The sequence below is a fragment of the Hippocampus comes genome, unplaced genomic scaffold (assembly GCF_001891065.2).
Source record: "Hippocampus comes isolate QL1 unplaced genomic scaffold, H_comes_QL1_v1.1 scaffold101, whole genome shotgun sequence".
Classification (NCBI taxonomy): domain Eukaryota; kingdom Metazoa; phylum Chordata; class Actinopteri; order Syngnathiformes; family Syngnathidae; genus Hippocampus; species Hippocampus comes.
The window spans coordinates 134,741-138,864 of NW_017805451.1; the positions used below are offsets into that span (position 1 = coordinate 134,741).

The window sequence follows — 4,124 nt, forward strand, 5'->3', positions numbered from 1 at the left end:
CTGATCAATACACCTCTCCGATAATGAGGCCATGGACACGAACAAAGCCCAGAGGAGCACAATGCGATACGGCAACTCCGGGATTGTGCAACTGCCCAAGTTTCCTTCAGTAAGTGGATCGGAGCTCATCTTCAGTAAGCTATTCAACGACCACATTTAACGCATTGTACAGCGAGTATTTTTAAGTAAGTCAAAGTAACAAGACATGTAAAAAAATATTGATGCCACGTGATGAATTTTGTTCATCTACTTCGGAAGTATGTTCTCGCTGGCCGAGCCTATGTGGGTTTTCTTCGGGTAATCCGGTTTCCTCCCACATTCCAAAAACATGCATGGCAGACTGAGTGAACACTCTAAATTGTGCCTAGGTGTGAGTGTGAGTGCGGATGTTTGTTCGTCTCTGTGTGCCCTGCGATTGGCTGGCAACCGGTTCAGGGTGTCCCCTGCCTACTGCCTGAAGACGGCTGGGATACGCTCCAGCACCCCCCGCGACCCCATTTGTGTTAAGCAGATTGGAAAATGGATTGATGGATACTTCGGAAGTCCAAAAAACACGACAAGCTCAGTTCATCCTTCCATCCATCCCTTTTCTACACCGCACATCTTCACTCGCGAGCCGGAGCCTGTCCCGGTTGACTTTGAACAGAAGACATTTCCAAATAAAGTATTAGCGGATCGCATAATGAATACGCCATTCACTTGCATTCATCTCCCTGCGTTTTGTTCTACTCCTTGTCATATAAGTGAAACTCTACACGAGGCCGTTGAGTCTGAGTGAAGCTTTGTTAGCAGATTAAAAGACTAACGCCACGCTTCCAGTGGATGACAAACTCCGAGACGAGGTGTAAGCTGATATTTCTGTGTGTGCGTACACGACAATATATTGTGTAGTCCCCGAGGCTTTTGATAATTCAATAAACTCCAAAATTAGTGCTTGCATATGTGGGGTCATTTGTAAAGATTAAAAAAAAAGACCTCAGTGCCACTTTTGAGGTTAGATTGTGTCTTAGAGCCTGTTCTGCCCATCTTTTTTTTTTTTTTTTATACACCCACAGAGCTCCTCTCTTTCACCAGGATACTGCGTTTGCATACTTGCGACTCCGTCATCTACAGTTATTTGGACAGCACCCAAGTGACCTTTCTCTTTTCAAATGAGCGTCACAAAGGCCCGCGTGAGTGCAGATGACCTTTATTTTGGAAAGCAATAGCAAAAAAAAACAAACAAACCCCAAAGACGGTTTAAATGTTTTCTTCTTGACTCCCGCTGAGTTATTTGGACACAAATGCCTCTGTCTTCAAGCTATCTTGCGCAATTGTTCACCGCTTATACGGACGGGAGAATAACATCATGTCGCCGATGGAATACATCTAATGAATAGCTTCTTCCGGGGGTGCCTTCAAAACATTCGCAAGTAATGCAGAATGATTTCTCTGCGGAAATATATATATATTTTTAAAAATGTGGCTAAAATAACATTCATTCATTTTCCGATTCGTTTATCCTCACAAGGGTCGCGCGGGGTGCCGGAGCCTATACCAGACGCTTCGGGCAGTAGGCGGGAAACACCCTGAACCGGTTGTCAACCAATCGCAGGGCACACATAGACGAAACACCATTCACGCTCACACCTAGGGACAATTTGGAGTGTTCAATCAGAAATTGTTCAATCAGCCTGCTATGCATGTTTTTGGAATGTGGGAGGAAATCGGTTTACCCAGAGAAAACCCACGCAGGCCTGGAGAGAACATGCCAACTCCACACAGGGAGGCCGGAGTGGGAATTGAACCCGGTATCTCTGTGCTGTTTGGTCGACGCGCTAACCACTGGACCACCGGGCCGCTCGCTAAAATAACATATTTTATTTATTTATTCTCATATGTGAGTGTACCCAGTGGTACCTGCACAATCTGCACCAGATCTGCTCTTCAGAACAAATATAATGCGCCGACTGACGCCGCACAACTCCTTTTGAACATCAATTCCCAAATGTTTTCTGCTGCGTTTGGTTAACATGACGGGAGCCCTCAGAGAAGTGAGCCGGGCAGGAAAAAGCCGAAGACGGAAGACCGGGTAGACAGAGGACAGAGTGTAATGTAGCGTGCCATCTAGAATCTAGATCACTGAACACACCAATGTTTTCTTCGCTTTGGTGTCAACGTGCGTCACAGTCTTCCATGTTTTGGTCCCACTCCATTTCTGACAGTTCTAATCACATAAGATTGATTATCTTCTATTATGGGATGTATTTTCTCCGTCTGTCAGGCATATGAAGAAAATGCTTACTGCTCGTTGTCACATTACCAAGTCCAAGTCATAGCATGTCATGTAGCGTCTTACGCTTTGGTTTATTACTTTGAATCTTGTTTTTTGGGGTGCTAATGTTCTTTTTATGTAGGTTTTGTCACGTTGCGAGGTGGTGGAGGACCCCAAAAAGCAGGCGGGAGGGAGGAGCAGGGTGAACTTCACGAGTTGTATTGATAAAAACACAGAAAACTAAATCCAAAACAAAGTCCTGAAAACAAAACCAAAGTATTAAACAAAACCATAAGCGAACATGACCAGAACATGACAGCAGCAAACAAACACACAATGACCCGACAATGAGTGGTCCGGCGGGAGTCCTTTTATACTGCTAATTACATAACGACCAACAGGTGTGCAGCTGCAGGGGAGCCCTACAGTGCCACCTGTTGGTCACAAACAGAATCATGACAGTTTTGATGAATCCACAGAACATGTTAATGGACGACAATGACACCAGAAGTGAGTTACTTGTCCAATGTACTCCACGATTTGGATTTGGATGACATTGTTGCAGAAAATATCACTTCACAAATGTTGGAAATGGAAACAAAACTGCAGTTAGTGCTTTTATACGGCTGTAATTCTCTTCTTCCATCTCATCGTCTGTGTTTGTTTGTTTGTTTGTTGTTGTTGTTGTTTTTTTTTGCTGCAGTAGGCAGCTGATTTCGAAACAGAGCCTAGCCTTCAGACTCTGATAATTGATAACATATTTTTTTGTGTTCGGTCTCAGCGCGACAAATGTCCCGTAGACATTGGGCCCATGCTGCCTAAAAATCCAATAGCAACTCGTGTTCATTTTCGTCTGTTGCACCTCATAATCACTTCAGGCTTCCTGTCACTGAAATCTGCCTTCTTTCTCATGATTCTTGAGGAGGACAAGTTTCTCATCCACTGTGTAAATCCACATGAATATGGATAAGCACGAGACAGTCTCCCACCGGAATAAAACCAAGAAATGTTAGTGGGGTTGTAAAGGGCAGCCTGGCTGGGAATGGACACACGAGACAGCCCACTTGCACCGAACACAAGGTCCCTCCAGCGAGTTATACACGCTCCGCTAGAGCCCACTGCGCGTCTTGTCCCCGCCCTCCGACGAAGCACAGCATCCGTCCTCATCCACGCCGCGTGATGCCCCTCACATCCACGCAGAGCAACCCATGGAATAGTAGTAGCCGGGGTAGTAGGAGTACGGGAGTGCTCTTCACACCTTCCTCTTCTTTCATGGATTCGCCGTTTTTCGGGAATATTGCTCCAACCCATCGCGGTAAGCGAGCGCGTGCGTGCGTGTGCGCGGGGACGTCGCGCGGGGGTGCTGTGGAGGAGAGATACGCGCGCACACACAAACACAAACACACGCGCGCTCACACGCACACACTCACGCACAGAAGGGTTGGTGTGGCGCTATTGTCTGATTCCGAGGCGAGTTGGGCTTTTAAACGCGAGGGTCTCTTTTGCTTGCGATGAAAACGCAACGGTGCGTAAAACACATTCACTTTTCAAGAGTATCGACCGTGTTTAAAAAAAAAATGAAAAAAATTCGGGTTGGAATGATTGTAACGGTCGTGTTGGTATTTTAGGGGAAGACACCTGTCTCTCTACCAGCAACAGTGGCCGTGGATGCGTGCCCCACAACACGCCCAAAACATTTCCAGAATTGCAGTCTCGACATATTGTTAATATGTCGTGCGTACACCTCGCACGTATTCGGTGCACATTTATCGCCTTTCTTGCGTGGCAAATGCAGATAAATGTGGTCCTTTTTCCCCGCCCCCCAACACTCGAGGCTGGCTACCCCCCCTCCCCCTCATACACAGCCCCC

General features: G+C 46.5%; 1 protein-coding gene across 3 annotated transcripts in view; it reads left to right on the forward strand.

Moving 5' to 3' along the window:
- The window catches only part of plppr1 (phospholipid phosphatase related 1), a 42,991-nt gene that overhangs the window by 3,582 nt on the left and 35,285 nt on the right, over nt 1–4,124 (forward strand). The window contains exon 1 of one of the 3 annotated variants that reach the window (XM_019874082.1): nt 2,986–3,569. The exons of 1 other annotated variant lie outside the window; for it this stretch is intronic. The gene's annotated coding sequence lies outside the window, so the exon portion shown is untranslated. Of the gene's footprint in view, nt 1–2,985; nt 3,570–4,124 lie in introns of those variants that run through there. One more of the 3 variants, XM_019874084.1, reaches the window with a different exon arrangement.